At 42.7% G+C, this 26,207-nt stretch overlaps 1 non-coding gene across 1 annotated transcript; it reads right to left on the reverse strand.

Annotated features, from left to right (window-relative positions):
- Positions 1-23,664: 23,664 nt before the first annotated feature.
- On the reverse strand, positions 23,665-23,861 carry LOC146885667 (U2 spliceosomal RNA). The gene has a single exon (XR_014996171.1). It is a non-coding gene; the product is annotated as a U2 spliceosomal RNA (small nuclear RNA).
- Between the last annotated feature and the right edge of the window lie 2,346 nt (positions 23,862-26,207).

The following is a 26,207-nucleotide window of genomic DNA, read 5'->3' on the forward strand; positions in this document are numbered from 1 at the left end:
GGCCACATCCGACATGAACAAAACCGCCTTTATTACAGACGTCATGCCATTCGGCCTAAAAAACGCAGGAGCAACGTATCAACGGCTAATGGATAAGGTCTTCAGCCACAAAATGCGTAAATGTGTCGAGGTATACGTCGATGATATGGTCGTCAAATCCCCGAGCCATGAACAACACGCTCAAGACTTGTCCACTATCTTCTCCACATTACAGCAATATAACCTCCGCCTCAACCCCAAAAAGTGCGTCTTTGGCGTCTTTGGCGGCATGAACAACACGCTCACACAACGCAGCATAGAGGCTAAGCCCGAGAAGTGCAATGCCATCATTGAGATGCGAAGCCCCAACAGTATCAAAGAACTGCAACGCCTCATTGGCCGACTAACCGCCATCTCCCGCTTCCTCCACAAATTAGCCGAACAAACCCAACCCATTATTCAACTACTAAAGAAATCGGCCAAGTTCTCGTGGAACGATGAATGTGAACAAATTTTTCAAAAACTAAAAAACACCCTCACTTCACGACCCATCCTCCATAAATCAGACATTCATCAGCCGCTACTCTTTTACATCACCCCAACGGATCACACCGTAAGTGCCACGCTGGTTTAGGAGGTTAATGGCACTCAACACCCTATATACTTCGTCAGTTGAACCCTGCAGTGAGACGCCTATGTCCCTATTTTCAAAACCACAACATCATCGTCAAAACCGACTACCCCATCCAGAAGATATTGCAGAAACCAGACCTTGCGGGTCACATGTCATCTTAGGTCGTCGAATTATCTGAGTTTAACATCTGTTATGAACCCCACGGCCCTATCAAAGCTCAATGCCTCCTAGACTTTGTCAATGATCTCCAACGAACCCCTGAAGAGGACCAGTGGACACTTTACGTTGATGGTTCTTCAAACCTCAAAGGGGCAGGTGTCGGCATCGTCCTGGAAGGCCCAAACGACATCCTCATCGAAAAATCCCTCCACTTCGCTGGCCTATTCCTCGCCCACAAAGTCGGTGTCAAATCGCTCACATGCAAAACCGATTCCAAACTTATAGTGGGCCATCTAAATGACGAATTCCAGATCAAAGACCCTACCCTCCTACAATACTATCACCTGGTCCGAAAAGTCATCCAATCTGCTTTTGCACAAGTCTACATCCAACACATCCCCAGATCCGAAAATGTCAGAGCCGACATATTGTCCAAATTAGCCAGCACTAAGCTAAAGAGCCGCCACCGATCACTCTTACAACAAACGTTATCCGCCCCTTCCATAACAAACACTTGTCATACCCTAACCCAACACCAAGCCGACAATTGGGCAACTCCCTACATCCAATACTTCTGAACCGATAACCCCCCACCTGACGTGACAGAAGTTAACTAACTAAAGCCGCCAAGTACATGATGATAGGCGATGACTTGTACAAGCGAGGATATGACCAACCACTCCTCAAATGTGTCACTGTAGAGCAAGCCTAATACATCATTAAAAAATTACATGAAGGCATATGCGGCTATCATTCTGGCGCACGCACCATAACTACTAGAATCCTTCGCGTCGGTTACTTCTGGCCGACCATGGAGGTCGATTGCCACGCTTTTGTCAAAAAATGTATACCCTGCCAGAAACATGGCAACCTCATCCATCAAAAACAAGAACAACTTCATTCTATACATTCCCGGTGGCCCTTCGCAAAGTGGGGAATGGACATTCTCGGCCCTTTTTCTCCAACAAAAGGCCAAGTAAAATTCCTTATAGTAGCAGTCGACTACTTCACCAAGTAGATAGAGGTCAAACCATTAACCACCATTACCGCCCAACAGGTCCAACAATTCGTCTGGAAAGATATTATATGTCGCTATGGCGTCCCACATACGATCATCACCGATAATGGTCGGCAATTCATAGACAAAAAACTCGCTAAATCCTATATCGGCATCAAACATGTAACCAGCTCTGTCGAACACCCACAAACCAATGGACAGGCCGAGGCAGCAAACAAGGTTATACTAGTAGAACTGCGTAAATGGTTGGACAACGCCAAGGGCCGATGGCCAGAAGAATTAATGGAAGTGCTATGGGCCTACAGGTGTACCCCTCAATCAACAACAAACAAATCTTCGTTAAGCCTAGTGTATGGCGTAGATGCCATGATACCAGTTGAAATTGGTGAACCATCTCTGCGCTGAGAATTGTACGACCCAGTTTAAAATCACAAAAACATGAGCACCCACCTCGACCTCCTACCCGAGTTAAGAGAAAAAGCCCAGATATGCAACTTAGCAGCCAAACAGAGAGCGACCAGAAAATATAACGCAAACCTATGCCCAAGATCGTTCGCGAAGGGAGACTTGGTTTGGAGAATGGTCAGCAGTGCAAGAAAGAAGGATGGTAAGTTCTCCGCCAATTGGGACGGCCCGTACCGAATACGTGAATATGCTGGAGGATGAGCGTATAAGCTTGAACAATTATCAGGGAAGAGATACCCAATACATGGAATGTGTCCCATCTCATGTTTTATTACAGTTAAAGACATGTATTGTACTGAATACTTGTAACCCTGGGTGTACTCTTTTTCCTCACCTGGTCTTTTATCCCTAAGGAGGGTTTTGGCCAGGGAGTTTTTAACGAGGCACCCCAACTCTCATGAATAAAACAAAGGGTTATTAACCTCATGTCTACTTCTCGCATTTATCTTCAACTCTTACCACAAGTAAGCGGCCTGGGTCGAACACCCTTAGCTTAATGTTAAATTCGTTTTTAGTTCCCCACCCTTACCACAAGTAAGCGACCTGGGTCGAACACCCTTAACTTAATGTTAAATTCGTTTTTAGTTCCCCACATTTACCACAAGTAAGCGACCTGGGTCGAATACCCTTAACTTAATGTTAAATTCGTTTTTAGTTCCTCACCCTTACCACAAGTAAGCGGCCTGGGTCGAATACCCTTAACTTAATGTTAAATTCATTTTTAGTTCCCCACCCTTACCACAAGTAAGCGGCCTGGGTCGAACACCCTTAACTTAATGTTAAATTCGTTTTTAGTTCCCCACCCTTACCACAAGTAAGCGGCCTGGGTTGCACACCCTTAACTTAATGTTAAATTCGTTTTTAGTTCCCCACCCTTACCACAAGTAAGCGGCCTAGATCGAACACCCTTAACTTAATGTTAAATTTCGCCACCTTCTATGCATCCTCCCTGAGACTAGATTCCACTTCATCCACGAGCACACCATCGACCACGTCTTTATTTACATCAAATCTAACATCACCAGCATCCACATCCTTGTAGAAGAAAGTCATTTGCCACAACCTCTTCTGGAATCCACTTATATGTTCCTGGATAACATAACTCTTCAAATCATCAAGCTCCACCTCCAAACCGTCATGTTTGTCCTTCATCTCATCATAATCTACCTCCAAATCCGCAATGCGACCCTTCAATTTCTCCTTCGAGTCCAAACAACGCACTCTCCACGTTGCCAGCCTTTTCCTCTCTTCTAGCCATTCTTTCTTTTCCTTCTTCCAGGCCTCCTTCTCCTCGGCATGTTTGTCAACCTTCTCTTGCAACTCTTCCAACTTTTCCCGATTCCCTTCCTTCAACTCCCTCTTATACAAGGACCCAACCTGGTGCCCCAATAGTAGCGCCTTGCTACCAAATTCCACCATAGTCTTCACCAGATGGTTAGGCTCCATGCAATCAATTTAATTAATCAGCGTTTTTGGCACATTAATTTCGATATCTCACCGCACAACCGTCTCTAGCAGCACAATCAGCCTAACCTCTGGTCCTTTTGTGCCACAAGACGTCGCCCTTAACAGAAAGGCACAGACTTTCTTCACATCTTTGCCTCTACTAGGCCTAACCGGCAACTCAGCCTTTCTCTTTGTCCCACCATGTACGTGAACATCCACCAGTGACTCTTGCAAGTTAGGAACCTCAGTGTTCCCAGCGGCTCTAGCTCTAACCGCTTTCTCCTTTCGCAATGTTTGGAAGAGAGTCAAGTTTTTCTTTCCCATTTGCGCCATGTGGCCTGTAAACAACAACACACATTCATCAGACTACTCAAACACAATATAATACTCAAAAATACAAAAAGATACCTTCAATATCAATAATCGGATGAACCGAGTTATAAACCCTAACTAAGCCCTTAGTAGGCATCTTATCTCTAAAAACATCACTGCATCCACCACCTCCAGGTCAGCCATCGACAACTCCTCCCTCGCCATCCCCTTATATCTCCAACGGTTACCGGTCCAGAAAAGGGGAAATTTAGTACTCCTATCATTGGTGTAAAAATGTGAGCATCCAACTTGCTTTACCACCACTTTAAAGAACCCATCTTTAAAGTGTTTGAAAGACTGAGTATAAGCATTCAGTCTTTTAATTCTAGGACGGCTTATAAGCGACAACCACATGGTCGGACTTCTTGGCCTCGTATCGAAAAAGTAGAGGAACGCCTGCAGAGTAGGTTGCAAGTACAAAGCCATACACAACAATCGAAACGCCTGCAAGTATGCCTAGTTGTTTGGGTGTAGTTGAGTGGGAGCACCATTCAACAAACGCAGCACTCCCATGGTGAACTCATCAAACGACAATCGGATGCGCAGTTGTGAAAAATGACACATGTACATATAAAAGAACTCCTCGGCAGCCCCATCTCGGCCGTGGCAGACACATTCTACTGCAGTTACCCTCTCTGGCACCACTATATCCCTTCGAGCACCTTTTTGAAAGATAGGAGTACAATTCAGCCATGACTTCAGCAATCGCGACCACCAAAATATCAAATGTTGCATTCACACGTCTGCTGCAACCCACTCGTATCCCGCTTTCGCCAGCCAGCTACTCTCCGCCAACTCCTCAAGCGGATCCTCCCTAACTTCAACTGTTCTCTCCATAGGGATCATCCCCACATTTCTCAGTTCCTCCCTATCACTACTACTCCTACTCCCCATGATCGCGCAGTACTAGAACTCAATAAGGAAACCCTATCACTACTACTAGACATAACTGTTCTTTTCAGGATGACGGTGGAAATAAGGAAGATATCGGGCATCTCTAACGCACACAAATAACTGATCTCAGATTTCTTACAAATGAAGCAACATGAACACATTCCCAATAGCATCTCTGTTTATAAACATGAATTTCAAACGCTATAACTTCTTCCCGCCAAAAGTCGTCACAACGCACACCAAGAGTCACCAACCTCAAAATAACAGTGAAAAATCCCTTCGATTAGACCTCTAACATCTGCCACCCCTTCACCTGCCACAAACCTATTCAAATTTTAAGCCTTAACATTGTTCATCACACTTAAAGGTTGGGGGACTGGTGTACCACACCTAGTCGGCTTAGCCTGATTATAGCCATAAAACCGTCTACATAGCCCCCAAAGATGTAGATAATCACCATGTATGAACAAGTAACAGTACCCGGCCTAAGTCGCTAAAAGGTAACCGGCCTAAACCGCTAACTTAGGATAACTAACCAAGAACTTGACAAATTCAGAACATTACTAGCAAGGCCCCTAAGGGCCCGCGATAATTGAACTAAGAGGCCTGGCCTAAGACCCAGGCCCACCTACGGCCCAAACAGGGGCCCAGCCCATGACGTGGCTAGACATAATTAATAACCTATAAATATGTATGGACCCCAGAAATTAAAGGTACGCATTTATTACTCCCTTAATTACGTGAATTGACTTTCTAAGAGTTTTTGCTGACTTGAGCATCGGAGTATCTTCCGCAGGTCACCCCTTTCGGGTCCAAACCGGTCCAAAACGAGATACCCACAGATGACATATACCTGTCGGGAGGAATCCTACTGAGGAGATTGCGGATTGGGATAAGGTAACGCTTGTGTCTATATAATCTCCACAGGAACATAAATAATATTTATAATTATATAATTTATAATTTTTACGTACATGTCTATTGAAAATATAAATAACTTTCACTTGACTAAAGAAAGTGAGGGAGGTACTTTTGGATAAAAAGGAAAAGAAAACTGAATGGACAAGCTTCTTAAAAGAAACACGCATGACCTGTGGATTTTAGGAAATTTAAGTCAATGCGAGATGCGAGTTATGATAGTCAAATGTAGGCTAACCCGTCCTTAGTCTTTGTAGACTTTAATTTATGCGAGTCGGACCTGAGCCAGCATACTAAAATAATCTCTCTATCACACATTGATTTTAATGGCCTACAAATCGGACCGCGCGATCCACATTTCTCGACTATCTGTTGTTGTTGCTCAGAAACCATGAACCAATACGATCAGCTAATTGTGTAAGATGAAAATAAATTAGATTTTGAAACTTAATTATATGAACTAATTGTATATGTACTTGACCTGGTCAACTTAACCATATAAATGACAACCCTTACGTATATGCCGGAAACAACACAAGTACACAACTTGGGCCGACATAGACTTAGATTCGTAACTGAACAAAGGCTAAACTAACAACAGAACGGCCAACTTAGGACAGTGCACGGACACGGACGATATCCGACAAGTTGAGAAGTAACCGGACCAGACCGTTCCTAAAGACTTAGCAAAATGAAATCCCTCCTACCATCTACTGAGCCCACAATAGTCGAACTAAGGGCCTGGGCCAAGGCCCAGGTCCACTTACAGACCAAACTGAGGCCCAAACCAAGGCCCGGCCCATGTCATAAACAGACATAATTAAAGCTCTATAAATACACGTGGACCCCATTAATTAAAGGTATGCATTCATTACTCCATTAATCACTGATTTAACCTTCTGAGAGCTTTGACTTACTTGAGCTTCGGAGCCCCTTCTACAGGTAACCCCTCCTAGGTCCAAGCCGACATGTATCAACCGAGAAGAAACCAATTGAGGAGATAGCGGACTACATGGGTAAGGTGACGCTTGTGCCTAACTTATCTTGTTTGTTCTCTGCATGAAAAATTGACGTCCACCGTGGGGCACGAGACGAACACCTTTAGTACCCGTTTTTCTCCAAAGATGGTTTGCACCCGCAGCAGAGCTGGAGTGAACAAGCAGGCAGATGCTGGTCCCTCAGGAACCGCTGGCATCACCCTTGACCTAGCCGCCATCCTGGATGGCCAGGCAAAGATGCAACAAGAACTGGCAGATCTGAAGAAACGCAGCGCTGATGAGATGGAGGCGTTGCGGCAAGAGAACTCTTACCTCAGGCGAAAGATTGAAGCTGATCCCACCCTAAAAGGAAAGGCCAAGGAAGCCTATGAGGCTGCAAGGTCCCCGGCCCTTCAGCTCACAGAGGAGGAAAGCGAATACAACCCCACCCCTCACACCTTCACCACCACCCAATAAACACCCATTCAATCCACCCATCCCACTCACTTCCCATCCACTCAACCAAGGCATACCGCAGCCCCAACCCCTGCCGCTACCCTCCCTAACACCCAAATGCCCTACAACATACCCACCACTCTACATACCACACATGTTCCACCATACAACCCGCAATACCCTCCAACAACTCACATCCCCCGTCACAACCTTACCTCCACCTTCCCCGCTATGATCAACCATCCCACCCCACCTTGATGAAGGATTATCTTGTTTCTTTTTAAGATTGTTGAATATGGTGTGAGTTGATTAAGAAAGTTAAGTGAAATCCCCACTTGACATTAAGATAGCATGTTATCTATATGTGAAGGTTCCTTTCACAAAGCTCAAGAGAAGAAGAAGATGGATTGATTCAAACAAAAAGGAAATGGAAAACACATAAACCATAGAAAACCAAGAACAATTAAAGGAAGAAGAAAAGATAAAATGGAATGGAAAGAAATGGTAAAAATGTGAGAAGCACGCCACTACAAGGCTAGGCTAGAAGCCATGGCAACCTTGAAGATGAGTGGATGTGTGCCGCCACTTGCTATGCAAGATAAGGCTTAAAAGTATTCACTCCCAAGGGAGGAAACTCTCACAAATGGTTGAGACACAAGAGTGTTTTTACTTCAAAATGTTCAACCCTTTTATATGTCTAGGAGCACCCCTTATATAGAAGATTTTAGGGGCCTCTAAGCAAATAAAAGATACCTAAGGATGTCTCTACAAAAACCTAACCCTAGCTTCTAGAAACTAGGTCAAATAAGATTACAAAAATAAGAGACAAAAGACCTAACTATGGTGTGTGCAAGGCTAATTTCGTTCTAGCACAAAAGGAGACAAAGAATGTGTCTCATATGTCTCCAAAAATTGGCCAAAGTGTTCTAAAAACAAAGGAGACCAAAGGTACATAGGTACACTTGCTTCATGCCTTTTACTTTATGCTTTATGCCTTTGCTTTACTCTCTCCTCCACATCATTTATGCTCCCCAATCACCATGCGCCACCTAGCATTCCTTTCTTACTCCTAATTAACCTACAAAGCAAATAAACATAGATTAGCATGTTGGCTTAAGTCAAGTCAACTATAGTCAACAAGTCAAACCTAGTCAAAGGTCAACAAGTCAACTAAATTTGATTCAACTAAGTCAACCTAGGGAATCAAAAATAACAAACACAAATGAAAAGGATGAAGGATTAATGAACTTCCTTTCTAAACATGCTTAGTCTTCTTAAGCATGTGCCTCCATCCTCTATTGGGGTCAATCCTTCATCACACCTGCTCCCTCCCCATCAGCCAGACGTCACCACCCCTTCACCGACATTATCACCAACACACCTCTTCCTGCCCAATGGGAATCCTTCACTCTGGATCGCTATGCTGGCAAAACCGACCCTGACGAGCACCTCAAAATCTACATCACCCATGTCGCCCTGTACATGTCCCAAGACGTAGTCTTCTGCAAAGCCTTCCCCACCATCCTCAAGGGCCTTGCTCTAGAATGGTTCACAACCCTTCCGCCTTAGTCCATCGACAACTTCGACGTTCTTTCCCACATGTTCTCCACCCATTTTTCTGGCAGCCGTCCACACCAAACTACCATAATCTCCCTCCTGGGCATCAGACAAGAACAAGGCGAACCACTCAGACCGTTCATTGATCGCTTCAGTAAGGCAACTCTTCGCACCCCACACCTCAACCAGGAGATGATCCTCCAGTGCATGGCACTTATCCTACAACCCGACCCCTTGGCCAACAATGTCTACCTCCACCCACTTGCCTCTATGCACGAATTAAAATTGCATGCAGCCGACTATGTCTGCATGGAGGAGATGCAAACCCTCCACACCAAATTCTACAATGACTATGCAGCCACCACCGCAGCCCTACCCCGCCACCTCCCCGCCCTGACACCCGCCCACGCGAACCCCACCAACCTCGCTTCACCAGATATCCTCAATAAGGCCCTACAAGCTGACCTCATCCCTCCACCACGCAAGACAACCACACCTCCTAATGTTAATATGACAAAATATTGCCGCTACCACCGCAACTATGGCCATACTACAGAAGACTGCAAAGCATTCCAGGATAAGATAGAAGAACTGGTCTGTGCCGGTCACTTTTGTTGCTACATTCGCAGAGATGATCATTCCTCTCGATCCCGCCACCCCCCTCGATCTGACCACAGACGCCCTCCACACGACTCTCGTCACGATAGACGCCCACCCCAACCCGCTAACCAGGAACCCGCACCGACATCACCCCTGCCGACCCCCTTACGTGGCACCATCAATACCATCTCTGGCGGTTTCGCTAGTGGAGGATCCATCTCTTCTGCCAGAAAGAAACACCTCTACCATATCCAATCCATCAATCATATCACCAATTCCCACCACAAACGTCGTATGCCTCCCATCATCTTCATAGATGACGACTTTCATGGCCTCGACCATCAACAAGATGACCCCATGGTCATCACTGTTGAAATCAAAAACTACGCCGTTAAAAAAGTCCTTGTTAACCAAGGCAGCTCCATCGACATCCTCTACTAGGCGACCTACCAAAAACTCCAACTCCCGGACACTGCTATGATTCGGTATGACGAACCAATTTATGGCTTTTCTGGGGAGCAGGCATCCACCCGCGGCTACATCGACCTTCATACCGTGTTTCGTAAGGGAACCCAAACCAAAACCATTCCAATCCGCTTCCTTATTGTCGACGCGCCAACATCCTACAATGTCCTCTTGGGCCGTCCTTCCCTTAACACCCTTGGCGTTGTCGTCTCCACCCCCACTTGGCCATGAAGTTCCCTTCCCTTTCCGGTGACATCCTCATTGTCCACTACGATCAGCGCCTGGCACGCGAATGCTACATGGCCAGCCTACGCCTACAACTCCCAATTCAACAAACCAACCACATTCAGCGACCTCATGACTCTGCCATCGCCCTATCAGGCGAAGACCTCGACCCTGAAGTAGGCCGGGATGTTCGTCTCAAACTAGTTGAGGAGACCTCCCCTCTCGAACTTCCCAACGGCCACTCCATTAACCTAGGCACTGGTTTGAACTCTGAAGAGCGTGCCATCATCACACCTATCCTCATCAACAACACAGACCTTTTCGCCTCGTCAGCTGTTAGCTACCCGGGGTGGACCCTCTAGTAGCATCCCACAAACTATCCATCTACAATGAAGCCCGCTACATATCCCAGAAGAAACCCAAACTCGGCAAACAACACCGCCTAGCGGCTAAGGTTGAGGCCGACAAGTTACTAAATGCAAAATTCATAGAAGAAGCTCAGTACACCACTTGGCTTTCTAACGTAGTCTTGGTGAAGAAAGCCAATGGCAAATGGCGGATGTGTGTAGACTACATGGATCTGAACAAGGCCTGCCCTCACGATGCCTACCCCTTACCCAATATCGACCGACTCGTTGACGGCACGGCAGGGAATAAAGTACTTAGCTTTTTAAATGCATATTCTGGGTACAACCAAATCCCATGGCCGTATCTGACATGCACAAGACCGCCTTCATCACGGACGATGCCAACTACTTCTATAGAGTTATGCCTTTTGGTGTTAAGAACGCTGGAGCAACCTACCAACGTCTAATGGACAAGGTTTTCAGCCACCTAATGGGACAATGTGTCGAAGTATATGTTGTCAAGTCTCCAAGCCACCAGCAACATGTCGAGGACCTCTCGGTGGTCTTCTCCGCGCTACGCCAATACAATTTTCGCCTGAACCCTGACAAGTGTGTATTCGGCGTCGACCGTGGTAAATTTCTTGGGTTTATATTGACCCAACGCGGCATAGAAGCCAATCCTGAAAAATGCAAGGCCATTATCGAGATGCGCAGTCCCACTACCATCAAAGAGGTCCAACGTCTCATAGGTCGCCTCACAGCTATTTCCCGCTTCCTACCCAAACTGGCCGAACAAACCCAACCCATAATCCAACTCCTAAAGAAATCCACCCGGTTCACGTGGACTGACGATTGTGAACCAATTTTCCAAAAACTTAAAACAACCCTGACCTCACCACCTATCCTCCACAAGCCGGACACTCGCCAACCCCTCCTCATATACATCACAGCCACCGACCACACCGTCAGCGCCGCGCTCGTCCAAGAAATGGAAGGCACGCAACATCCTGTCTACTTTGTTAGTAGGACGCTGCAAGATCCTGAAACCAGATATAAAATGGTGGAGAAGTTGGCCCTATCCTTAATCCACGCAGCCCGCCGCCTACACCCATACTTCCAAAACCACAGCATCACCGTCAAAACCGACTACCCAATCCAAAAAATATTGCAAAAACCAGATCTAGCCGGACGGATGTCATCCTGGGCCGTCGAGCTCTCGGAATTCAACATTCGCTACGAACCCCATGGCCCCATCAAAGCTCAATGTCTTTTAGATTTTGTTAATGACCTCCAGCACACACTCATAAAGGACCAGTGGACGCTTCATGTAGATGGTTCCTCAAATCCAAAAGGTGTCGGTGTCGGCATCGTGCTAGAAGGGCTTAACGACATCCTCATCAAAAAATCCCTTCACTTTGCCTTCAAAACATCAAACAACCAAGCCGCATACGAAGCTATCCTCGCCGGCCTTTCCCTTGCCCGCAAAGTAGGCGTCAAGATCCTAACGTGCAAAACTGACTCCAAGCTTACAATAGGGCACCTCAATGACGAGTTCCAGATTAAAGACCCCATCCTTCTACAATGTTACCATCTGGTCCGTACAGTCATTCAATCCGCCTTTGAACGAGTACGCATCGAACACATCCCACGGACCAACAACATCAGAGCCGACATCCTCTCCAAATTGGCCAGCACCAAATTAAAAAGCCGCCACCGATCCCTATTACAGCAAACATTATCTACACCCTCCATCACACATACCTGCCAAAACCTAACCCACGCCTCAACCGACAACCCCACCCCTTCCTAAAGCCATAACTGGACCACCCCCTACATCCAATACCTAAAAACCGGCAACCACCCACAAGATGCGGACAAAACTTGGTTGGCTAAGGCCGCCAGGTATATCATGATAGGTGATGACCTTTACAAACGCGGATATGACCAACCTCTCCTCAAATGTGTCACGGCAGAGCAAGCACAATATATTATTAAAGAGCTACACGAAGGCATTTGTGGCTACCATTCCAGCGCACGTACCATGGCTACCAGAGTCCTTAGAGCCGGATACTTCTGGCCGACTATAGAAGCAGACTGCCAGGACTATGTCAGAAAGTGCAAGCCATGCCAAGAACATGGCAACCTCATCCACCAGAAGCAAGAACAGCTCCATCACATACTATCCCCATGGCCCTTTGCTAAATGGGGAATGGACATTGATAGAGGTCGTACCCCACCAAATTAAAACATATTAAATATAGTATATGAAAGTGAACCAAGTCGTCTCCCAACGACCAATATTTTCATTCAAAGCGAAATTTCCAGATGAACACAACAATGACCCAGAGGGGGAGGTTTGGTAGACAGATTCAGAATGCTAATCAATAGTTTAAATTAAATGCTATAGTGATTAAAACCGTATTGACATCCTTGATTCAAACGCAAATTCACTTATCATAGGCCACCAAATTAACACCAACTATGCCTTGTCTCAATCCACTAGATAATAATTCACTAAGCGAAAATTACAATCTAGCTGCATTATGCAATTAAGCAATGCACATATCCTTAAATTCGTGATAGCCAAGCTACATACATTAAGCATGAACGTATCTTAACCAAAATGTATGCAATTACTCTATAAATTAAGCATTAACAGATTCACCACATGCATTCCACGAATTCAGAACAAAAACATGGCAAATTTCACAAAACAAGCACAACCTCAAAGCTTCATTGCATTTTTTTATCAAGGAGTCAATACACGAATTTAGCTAGACATGGAAATGAGCAATTAAACACTCCAAAACTGGAATCACAAAAACACAACCGGGAGCCCTAACTTATGAAATCTGAAAACGCAATTTAAGAGCAAAAATAGAGATTTCAAAGCTTAAATGGAATGCAAAACGGTACTATCATATATAAATGCGAAAACCCCATGAATGGGTATTGTTCCAACTCAATGAAATCACAAAACGAGCTGCCCAATGTAGAAAATGAAATCAAAACGCAAAACCCTCAATGGGTGCTGTCAAATGTGCATAAAAACGGTAAAAATGACCCAAAAATGTGAAAAAACGCAAGGGGAGTCATCCATGGAAGCTTGGAGCACGAAAAAAATGGAGATGGAGAGAATGGAGAAGATGAAGTAGCAGCCCCTCCCTCATGCAGACCTAATTTTCGTGGTCAAATCACCCTTGCCACTCATATTTACAAAACTGCCACTCTGCCATTCAGATTTACAAAAATGCCACTCTGGCCTCAAATGTTGACCCATTGACTTTGCTGACGTGGAAATGACATGGAAATGATGTGGCAATGATGTGGAAAGTCTCTTCAACTAAATATTAATGTCCAAGCTCCAAAATTGCTTCACCTAAATACCTAAAAATAATTAAAAACAAAAATTAGGCCAAATAATGTGAAATTAGTCCAAATTCGGAACAGTGGCCCAATAAAGCCCAATAGATGAAAAACACTCTAATGATGAACAATTAAGCACTAATCAACTGTCTAATGCGTACACAAAGGCTAGTGGAATGGAAGAAAATAATGACTCATCAGACATCCTCGGCCCCTTCTCACCCGACAAGGGGCAAATGAAGTTCCTAATTGTAGCAGTCGTCTACTTCACCAAATGGATAGAAGCCAAACCACTAACCACCATCACGACCCAACAAGTTCAGCAGTTTGTTTGGAAGGATATTATATGCAGATATGGTGTTCCACATACCATCATCATAGACAATGGCCGATAGTTTATAGATAAAGAGCTAGCCTAATTCTACATTGGCTTGGGCATCAAACACATCACAAGTTCTGTAGAACACCCACAAACCAATGGACAAGCAAAGGCGGCCAACAAGGTTATCCTAGTAGAACTGCGCAAAAGATTAGATAACGCCAAAGGTTGATGGCCCGAAGAGTTAGTAAAAGTGCTATGGGCTTACAGGTGCACCCCCCAATCATCAACAAACGAATCCCCATTCAGCCTAGTTTACAGCGCAGATGCCATGATACCGGTTGAAATTGGCGAACCCACCCTCCACCGAGAACTATACGACCCAACCCACAACCACTAAAACATGGCCACTCATCTCGACCTCTTACCCGAACTTAGAGAAAAAGCCCAGATACGCAATTTAGCTACCAAACGAAAAGCTGCCAGAAAGTATAACGCAAACCTATGCCCACGATCATTCGCAATCGGGGACTTAGTATAGAGAATGGCCAGTAGTGCAAGAAAGAAGGATGGCAAATTCTTCGCCAACTGGGACAGCCCATACCGCATACGTGAACACACAGGAGGAGGAGCTTATCGTCTGGAACACTTATCTAGGGAAGAGATCCCCAACACCTGGAATATGTCCCACCTTAAATTCTACTTTAGCTAAATGCACATTGTATTAAACCGAATACTTGTAACCCTGGGTGTACTCTTTTTCCTCACCCGGTCTTTTTTCCCTAAGGAGGGTTTTGGCCAGGCAGGTTTTAACGAGGCACCCTAGATTCAATGAATAAAATGAAGGGTTCTCAACTATACATCTTTTCTCTGTTTCACTTTCATAATCGTTTTAAGTTCCCCACCCTTACCACAAGTAAGCGGCATGGGTCGAACACCCTTAACTTGATGCTAATTGTTTTAAGTTCCCCACCCTTAACAAAAGTAAGCGGTCTGGGTCGAACACCCTTAACTTGATGCTAATTGTTTTAAGATTCCCCACCCTTACCACAATTAAGAGGCCTGGGTCGAACACCCTTAACTTGATGATAATTGCTTTAAGTTCCCCACCTTACCACAAGTAAGCGGTCTGGGTCGAACACCCTTAACTTGATGCTAATTGTTTTAAGATTCCCTACCCTTACCACAAGTAAGAGGCCTGGGTCGAACACCCTTGACTTGATGCTAATCGTTTTAAGTTCCCCACCCTTACCACAAGTCAGCGGCCTAGGTCGAACACCCTTAACTTGATGCTAATTGTTTTAAGTTCCCCACCCTTACCACAAGTAAGCAACCTGGTCCAACACCCTTAACTTGATGCTAATTGTTTTAAGTTCCCCACCATTAGCATAAGTAAGCGGCCTGGGTCAAACACCCTTAACTTGATGCTAATTGTTTTAAGTTTCCCACCCTTACCACAAGTAAGCGGCCTGGGTCGAACACCCTTAACTTGATGCTAATTATTTTAAGATTCCCCACCTTACCACAAGTAAGAGTCCTGGGTCAAACACCCTTAACTTGATGCTAATCGTTTTAAGTTCCCCACCCTTACCACAAGTAAGTGGCTTGGGTCGAACACCCTTAACTTGATGCTAATTGTTTTAAGTTCCCCACCCTTACCACAAGTAAGCAGCCTGGGTCGAACACCCTTAACTTGATGCTAATCGTTTTAAGTTGCCTACCATTACCACAAGTAAGCGGCCTAGGTCGAACACCCTTAACTTGATGCTAATCGTTTTAAATTCCCCACCCTTACCACAAGTAAACGGCGTGGGTCGAACACCCTTAACTTGATGCTAATTGTTTTAAGTTCCCCACCCTTACCACAAGTAAGCGGCCTAGGTCAAACACCCTTAACTTGATGCTAATCATTTTAAGTTCCCCACCCTTACCACAAGTAAGCAGCTTGGGTCGAACACATTTCACACACAATAGTGCACACAAATGAACATCTCATACATACACAAATATAACGAGCAATTAACCAAGAAGTAACCGACATTCATATCAAACATCAAAACAAAGCAATGTACGAGTTATTGCAGACTTAAAATCATTAAACCAGATTGGAAATATTAAAGTAAAAATCCTAAGTTGCCTTCTGCTCGACCTCTTCCATCACCACCTCATTACCGCCAACATCAGCATCAACCGCATCCTTCACCCCAACCCCATCTGGGCTAGATTCCGCCTCGTCTATAAGCACATCGTTAACAACATCTTTATTGACATCAAACCTAGCGTCATTACCGTCAACATTCTCATAAAAAAATGACGCTTTACGAACCCCCTTCTGAAAGCCATTAATATGTTCTTGAATTATGCAGCTCTTTAAGTCCTCCAGTTCAACCTCCAGCCCGTCATCTTTTTCTTTAATATCGTCATAGTCGGCCTCAAGATCTGCAATTCGGCCCTTCAGTTTTTCTTCAGAAGCAAGGCATCGTACCCCCCCACGTAGCGAGCCTCTTCCTTTCCGCTTCCCACTCCTCTTTCTCCTTCTTCCAAGCTTCCTTCTCTTCATTGTTCTTATCAACTTTCTCCTGCAACTCTTCCACCTTGGTTCGGCTTCCTTCCCTCAGCTCTCGTTCGTACAAGGATCCCACACGCCGACTAAGCAGCAAGGTCTTGTCAATTGAATTTATCAACGTTTCCGGCATATTAATCTCAATGTCTTTCCGAACGGTAGTTTCCGGAAGCTCAATTAACCCAGCTTCCGGCCCCTTCACCCCACTGGTCGAGCCTGCTCCCATCACAGCAGCTCGCACTTTTTTCACGTTTTTGCCCTTGCCCGGCCTAATCGGCAACTCCGCTTTCCTTTTTGTACCTCCATGTACGTGAACGTCTACTAGCGAATCTTGCAAATTGGGGACCACAGTGTTCCCGGCAGCCTTAGCCTTCACCGCCTTCTGCTTACGCAGGGTTTGGAAAAGTGTCAAGTTCTTCTTGCCAAGTTGCACCATATGCCCTAAAGTACACAACACAAAAATCGTCAAAATACTCCAACCAATAACAATGCTCAAAGTTACAAAAAAAATACCTTCAATATCTATAATAGGGTGAACTGAATTATACACCCTAACTAAGCTCTTAATGGGCATCTTATCGCTAAATTGCATCAAAGTATCCACCACATCCTTCTCACCCACCGACAAATCCTCCCTCGAAATCACCTTATATCTCCAAGGGTTGTCAGTCCAGAAGAACGGGAATTTAGTATTACCATCAGCAGTATAGAAATGTGACCAACCAGTTGGTTTTACTACAACTTTGAAGAACGCATCTTTGAATGCTTGAATGATTGAGTGAAGGCCTCCAATTTGTTGAGACCAGGCTGGCTGATTAACGATAACCATGTTATCGGACTCTTCGGTCTCGTGACAAAAAAGTATAGGAACGTTCGGGGAGACGGTTCCAGATACAACGCCATGCATAATAATCTGAAAGCTTGTAAGTACGCCCAGCTGTTCGGATGAAGTTGAGTAGGGGCAACGTTAAAAAATAGCAATACTCCCATGGTGAATTCATCGAACAGTAGTCGGATATGCAGCTGACAAGTGGCACATATACATGTAGAAGAATTCTTCGGCTGCTCCTTCTCGGCCATGGCACACACATTCAACAGCAGTAACCCGCTTTGGAGCAATAATGTCCCTTCGCGTCCCCTTCTCAAAAATAAGTGTACAATTCAACCACGATTTTAACAAACGCGACCATCAGAACAAAGATCGCTGAGTCCGCACATCTGCCGCTACCCATTCATATCCGGTCTTCGCTGGCCAATTACTCTCCGCCAGCTCCTCGGGCAGATCTTCCCTAGTTTCAACCACCCTCTCCATTGGGATTCTCCCTACACTACCCACGTCTTCCCTATTGCTATTATCATCTCAACTACTCCCGCTATCCCTAGACCGCTCACTACCCGAATCTGACAACGAAACACTATCGCTACTACTAGACATACCTGATTTCTTTAGAAAAGATGACGGAGGAGGAAGTGAAGATATCAAACAGCTCTAAACGCACGCGAACAAATTTTTTTTTTTGCAAATGAGACAGAGTGAATAAACTGCCAACATCATCTTCATTTATACACACAAATTTCAAGCGTCATAACCCTTTCCCGCCAAAAACATAACTCTTTTCAATCATCACAAAGTACCAAAATGGTGGCGCCAAACCCCCCTAAGTCAGCATTTTGACGCCTTTTCAACTACCACAAACCTTTTCAACTGCCACAAACCTTTTCACCTGCCACAAACCTCTTCGCTTCTTCTAGCCTTAACACTGTTTATCACACTTAAAGGCTGGGGGACTGGTGTATCACACCTAGCCGATCCCGACTAGCACATCAATACATATCATCCTTCACCGACACATCGTATCGGAAAAGGCTGGGGGACTGGTGTACTGGACCTGGTCAACTTAACCATACAAATGACAACCCTTACGTATATGCCGGAAACAACCTAAGTACACAACTTGGGCCGACATGGACTTAGACTCGTAACTGAACAAAGGCTAAACTAACAACATAACGGCCAACCTAGGACAGTGCACGGAAGCGGGCGATATCCGACAAGTTGAGAAGTAACCGGACTAGACTGTTCCTAAAGACTTAGCAAAATGAAATCCCTCCTACCATCTACTGAGCCCACAATAGTCGAACTAAGGGCCTGGGCCAAGGCCCAGGTCCACTTACAACCCAAATTGAGGCCCAAACCAAGGCCCGACCCATGTCATAACCAGACATAATTAAAGCTCTATAAATACATGTGGAACCCATTAATTAAAGGTACGCATTCATTACTCCATTAATCACTGATTTGACCTTCTGAGAGCTTTGACTTACTTGAGCTTCGGAGCCCCTTCTGCAGGTAACCCCTCCTGGGTCCAAGCCGACATGTATCAACCGGGAAGAAGCCAAATGAGGAGATAGCGGACTACATGGGTAAGGTGACGCTTGTGCCTAACTTATCTTGTTTGTTCACTGCAGGAACAGTATAGTAGCATCATATAACATATAAATTTATTACTTTATTCTCTCTCTAATTGTATATTAAATATTGATGCACTAAAAATCCATGAATAATTTTTCATTCAATTTACACAACAAACACTGTTGTACCGACAACTTATCTGAATCATCGTTGAGGCCACGTAACATCTATTGTTCTCATCTTTCACCAAAGTATGAGTCTGATTCCAACCTTAAAATTCAGGTGCTATGAGGTGGTAGTGATAAAGGGTAAACCCATTCTGAATCTGATTTCTGAACTCTAATCAAATCAAATCACTACCAAGTGTAAAGCTTCCCTCGGATAATAAGATTGTCTTATAAATAAATAGCCTTGGCAGGTTAACTTGTAAACTTTGCACAAATCCAAGTCCCATATGAATGGACGTTTGAAGAAACTAATAAGAAACCTTGATAGAAGATTTCAAACAGTCACTACGATAACACAGAGGGATATATATGTTCTCATTTGGTAGATTTGGAAAAAGTTAGAGTAAAACAATTGTTCTCAAGTCAAAATTGTTTTCTTTAGTATGGAGTTGTTACATGTAACTAAAAGCTACAATCTCAGGACTAGAAGAAACTAATCTATCAAAACTAACAGCTTATTCTAACAAGAACATGTGAAAAAGTAAAGAAAATACTCTACATAAGTGATAGGTCTATTCAGGGAAGAATTTATCGGAGAGACACAGCAACAACTAGACAGAGCTAAGTCTACATAAAGGATTAACACCACTTCCAACTCAAACCTTCAGAAACTGGATTTGTGTGTCTTCTACTTTATATGTTGCTCAATTTTTTTCATTTTTACTCAATGTAAGACTTAGACTCACACTTAACAATGAGAACTTGAAACATTAAACAAGAAAACTATAAATACATGTGTCCAAGGTAAAAAGGTAGGTTATGCATTAATAACACATTTATTATCCTTGAATTTGGACCGAACTGACTTTGGCATAAGAGGAACTTTGACAAGTAAACCCTGATCAGCGTTGATGGCAGGAAATGAACTTAGAGAAAGGAGCTTGGGACGACAGACGCTGGAAAAGTAACCAATCGACCCTGCATACCGAAACACCCTCTTTATAAAAATTTAAAGCTTAATTTTAAAATAACAAAAGTTAAAACCATGTCAAGAGATAAAGAATGTGATGGTGAATCCTAGTTCAAAGGTCCCACAACCCAAATCTCTACTAGAACTAGAATCGGCCAAGACATTACACAGTGATTTTCCTCATCTACTCTTTATTGTTCACGACATATCTTTTTCAAGTGCCATTTAAAATGAATTTTTCTGATACTACTAATGACATTATCTAAATTGAGAGTGAACCAGAAAGAAAAAACTGAAACTACTAAATCATTACCTCATCCAACAAAAGGCATCTTTAGTGATCTTAGATTACTTATGCCCTCCTTTATTTGCAATGCTATGAGACCAGTCTACACAACCTGAAGCCTCACATAAGTTGACCCATAAACTAGTTCACAGTCCTTAAGAACTCCATTAATCATTGTGTTTCGGGTATAGGGACCAACCACCTATCTTCAACACTCGAGTTACCCTTAAGTCCTTTTGTCCGATGTTTTCCTCAGCTAGCTTGTTCGATTCTTTCTCCTGTTCAAAGTCTTTTTCTCCTTCTGCTCGGCTGATCGGGTGATCAGTATACTTGTCTAAAAGGCTCTGATGCTTAAGTTAGTTCAAGTTCCTCTTAGGTTGTTCGTAGCTTTATTGTCCAACTACGCATTCAGTTTGCCCTCAAAGATCTTGGTATTTACACGATTTCCTTGGAATAGAAGTCTGTCTTGGCTAAACGACGGAGGCCTTCATCTCTTCAAAACAAAATACATCACAGATCTTCTTCAATGCACTCAAATGCTTCACTCTACGATAGTGTTGTTGTCGCTCTTGCTGAAATCATTTAGATAACCTCTCTGTTAACTGAGTTACACATCACTACATTCGTCCTCAAAATTTTCTCCGACAAACTTGGTGTTGTGCTTCTCGCTGCTCCTTCAACTTGTTCATCTTCCAACTCATTTCCAAGTTGATGATTTACTAACCAAATTTTGTCTGGTTCTTCGTTTTTTAAATCAGAGAAATTAACTTATCCATTGGTTCACACAATATTAAATTTATTTTTTTAGGGACAGGTCTACAACAATTCCACTGAGACTCTCATGCATCGTCCTTTCTTTGCACTACTGTAAGGACCTGGTGCGTGCGTCCCACCCAATTTAGTCAAATTTTAATGTTTTTAATGTAAACTATAATTAGTTTCTTAATTTCTTAATAATATAACTATAATTCTCACATTTCAGTGTACAAGTGTATACTTACCAACACTTCTTATTTCGTAATTAGATCATTATGGCTTCCAGAAAATAATGCAAAGAAGTTGTAACATAGAAATCAACCACAGAAAAAGCCATGAATCACTCTGCCTTCCACATTGTCCAGTGTATTGATATGTGAAGGCTTGTCATGTGATTTGACGCAGGTATATCTCATAAATAAGTTTTCCACAAAAAAATCTCTTGAAATAATGTGTTTGAACTCAGTTATTGTTTTCACATTTGATCAATTATTAGATAAATAGCTGTTGAAAATTTTAGCTAAGAAATCTTATCAGTTCAACATTAGACAGGTTTGGATAACTGCTGGAAATGGCTGTTGTTAGAAGAGCAATCTAACAGGTTTGGATTATACTTGCTGACAATGAATCTGTTTTGAATTTCAGTTGTACACACTTGGCCTTTCATTAGTTTTTGCTAAGAAAGTTAGTAATCTAGCCACAAAAATGGACTAAGAAGGCAGTCAGATAACTAGCATGATTTCACATGATTAAAATTCACATATCAACATTAAAAAATACTTGCAAAAAGACCCAAACATTTTCTACCACTACAACAAGATTCTTTCAATAACATGATATTCATTTTGAGCTTGACCTTCACTTTTTCACATATAAAGTTCAAAAGAATCAAACTCGACTGGTTCATTTACATAATTCTACCACTTTGTTTCATCGTTTTTGAACTAAACTTGAGGTCCAAAATATTCCCACCATAAGATTAAGGGGATGACAATACATTAGTTACTTAAGTGATTATGTTGTAAGACTCTAGTTATCGATAATATTGTTGACAAAAGGACATCTTGCTTTAATAAAGTTTTGATGATGATGACTTATGAAGAACTAAGGAAGACTTAATGATGATTAATGGAAACATGTTGAAGATTTAAAAGAATGTTTGGATTTAAGAGATACATTGAAGACCGAAGATTTTAGTAGTTTAGTTGTTGAAATCCTGTAATTTGTTTGTATTATTTAAAATAGTTAAATTAGTAGGTCAAGAGTTAAAAGGAAAAACCCAAGCAACAGAACCCAAAGAGTTTTAATTTCTGCAAAACTCCCTGGAATAATCGATTATCTCATATGATAATCGATTATCTCAGTAAAAAATTATTTTGAAGAAAATTCATTGTGATAATTGATTATCACTTTGATAATTGATTATCAGCGACAACTGTGACTTAATTTTTTATATTCTTAACCTAATTTCGAAAGTGGCTTCTATAAATGGAGGTGAGAGCTCTCTTTACAAAATACAAAAGTTAGATAAATCTTAGTACTTGAGTACTCTGTGTGGGAAGGCTTTAGAAAATCTAGTGTGAGTAGAGTGATAAATTTCACCAAGTGGGTTTTTGTGTAATTGAGTGTTACTGGTATTGTTAGGAAAAGTTGTTCATCCTTTGTGTGATCCAAAGGATGTGTTCATTCCATGTGTGATTCAAGGAAGTGTTTCTTTATCTCTTGTGTGATTAAGAGAGGTGTCTTCATCTTTTATGTGATTCAAAAGAAGTGTTCATCCCTTGTGGATTTCAAGAGAGGTATTTTCATCTCTTGTGGCTTAAGAAGTCCATTAACCATTCCAACACACACTCCATGAATCCCTGCCTAATAGTGTCTTTTTATACAAACTTGTAATTCCCTTGTCTAATGTTGAACTCATAATTCTTAGCCAAAATTTCCAACAGCTATTTATCAAATAATTAATCAAATGTGAAAATAATAACTGAGTTCAAACACATTATACTATTTTCATATATTTTTGTTTGCTTTTGAACATATGTTACTATTACGTACCATGAGCTGATTCTTAGTGTGAGAAGTGGTAAACTTATTAATAAGATATACCTAGGTGAGAAAAGCATAATGAAATTTGAAAGCATGTATAACGAAATAAAAAGAATACACCAGGCAATGTGAAAGTTTTACTTACGAAAATAGTGCACAAAAATACAACTCCTCTAAAGATGTTTTACTAAGTTTAACTATATTACTAAGAAAATAATAAACTACTTACACTTGGAATTAAAAGTAACAAAGTTTGACTAAATTGAGTGGGATGCACCAGTACATTGCAGCAGTGCAAAGCAATGATGATGCTTGAGAATCTCAGTAGCAAGCCACTGTAATAGACCCTCTCCATGAAAAAAATAAATTTAATATCGTGTGAACCAATGGTTCACATATCAGATATTAAACTGATAAGAACTGATACTACACTTGATCTTAGCCAAAAGATCGAGAAAGGTATGCTTTGATAAATGTAAGTCTTCAACTTTTATATTATGAACTTCAGCTACTCGTCAGAGTCATGTTCAATGTGGAACTTTATCAGTCATCTATGTCCATGGTCGATTGTTCAAATCTCATACTGACATGTGAGTTCAAACAATTACATCATTCTGTGAAATAACAGCTTGTTTGAATGTATTACTAGTTCCTCAGCTGTTTTTTTTCATACACTTAAGTTTGGTTTTGAATGCTTCAAAAAGGGTAAGACAGCCTTTGTAAAGAAATAAGTAGCAGCAGAAACATGGCACACTTAAGTTGTTGGTTTAGCATCTTCAATAAAACAGCAATTAATTAATGCTAATTGTTTTGTAACAATGTCAGTCAGTTAATTGAGTTCAGATTTTTGTTGAATAACATTAGTAAAGAATGAAAATCCAATGAGACAGATCATTGATGGTGGTTAGTTAAGGAAACAGAGCATATGTCTCATTGGATTTTGAAAACTCACTAAAAATTAATGCAAAAGTATAGAGATAATTTTCAGAGAGAGAGAAGTAATTTAGCAAATTGAAGCATATTTTGATATGCAGATTAGAGTTTAGGCACTGTTTTAGAATCATATTTTAGAGTTTAATTGGCACTCATTCATTACCTGGTTATTGATCAATACCGTTCGCTAATTTGTCTAATCTTTATATAAATTTAGAGCTTAATTTCAAAATAACAAAATTAAATGTTCCTGCAGAGAACAAACAAGATAAGTTAGGCACAAGCGTCACCTTACCCATGTAGTCCGCTATCTCCTCAGTTGGCCTCTTCCCGGTTAATATATGTCGGTTTGGACCCAGGAGGGGTTACTTGCAGAAGGGACTCCGAAGCTCAAGTGAGTCAAAACTCTCAAAAGGTCAAATCAGTGATTAATGGAGTAATGAGTGCGTACCTTTAATTACAGGGGTCCACGTGTATTTATAGAGTATTAATCATGTTTGGTTATGCCATGGGCCGGGCCTTAAGAGGGCCCACTGAACACTAGGGGGACTTTAACTTTGCTAAGTATATTGGAGTAGTCGGCCTAGGCTGACTACTTTCCTTGGCGGTTTATGTTGGTTATGTGTTGCCTTGTGCAGGTTATTTCTCTGGACGTTTAGGTTATCGGTTTAGTTTGGTAAGGCTTAGGCCAACTCGGCTTAGACTGACTACTTGATTGCTTTGGCATATATGTATCGTTTTATCATTTATTTGGTCGAGTTTGGCCATGTGTGGTACACCAGTCCCCCAACCTTGGCCGATATGAGTTGTCGGTCAAGGGTGATATGTGTTGGTGTGTTAACGGGATGGGTTGGGTGTGGTACACCAGTCCCCCAGCCTTTAAGTGTGATGAACAGTGTTAAGGCTAAAAGTGATAAAAGGTTGATGGTAGGTGAAGGGATGTCAGGGTCAAATTAGGGGGTTTTGGCGCCGTCGTTTTTTAAGAGTCATGTCTCTTGTAATGATTGTGTCGATTGGTATGAGTTGTTGTTTTGGTGGGAAGGGGTTTTGGCCATTTGGAATTCTGGCCTATAAATATGGATTTCAAAACAAGCAAGGGTTTACTTGGTTCATTTGCGAGAATTTCCTATTTAGAGATCTTGTGTGCGTTTTTTTGTCCGACTAGTTCCCAATTCCAGCCGACATCTTTCTAGAAACACGAGAAAAGGTATGTCTATTAGTGATAGTGTGTCGTTGTCTACATCTAGTAGTGAGAGTGTAGAATCAGGGAGGAGTAGAGGTATGCAAGTTAACGAGGAGTGCACCAGTTCTGGAGGTATGGTAAGTGGAAACGGTGAGGAAGGTCCGAGAAGGTCCCCCAGAGGAGTTGGTCAATAGTAATTGGCCGGCTAAGGACGGTTACGGGTGGGTGGTTGCTGATGTCCGTAATCAATCATCCTTATTCCAGTGGTCTCGCCTGCTGAACTCTTGGTTGAATTGTTCGTCTGTTATCGCAAAGGGTGTAAGTGGGCGTATCGTTTCCCTGGAGAGGGTTAGCGCCATCAACCGTGTGTGTCACGGGCAAGAGGGGGCAACAGAGAAGTTCTTCTACATGTACATGTGTCACTTTTCTTAGCTACATGTGCGGCTGTCGTTAGATGATTTCAGTATGAGTGTGTTGCACGTGCTAGACGTGGCACCTACGCAGTTGCACCCGAATAGTTGGGCTTACATGCAAGCCTTCCGCATTTTATGCCAATCTCTATATTTGGAGCCTTCGCCTTATGCTTTTTTGTACTTCTATGATACTAGACCCCGCCAACCGACAACTTGGCTGTCTCTGATAAGTCATCCCAGCATCAATAGATTGGAAGCATTTTCCTAGTCCTTCAAGCAT

The sequence above is a fragment of the Vigna unguiculata genome, chromosome 6, assembly GCF_037176805.1.
Source record: "Vigna unguiculata cultivar grain cowpea cultivar isolate G323 ecotype 2 chromosome 6, ASM3717680v1, whole genome shotgun sequence".
NCBI lineage: Eukaryota > Viridiplantae > Streptophyta > Magnoliopsida > Fabales > Fabaceae > Vigna > Vigna unguiculata.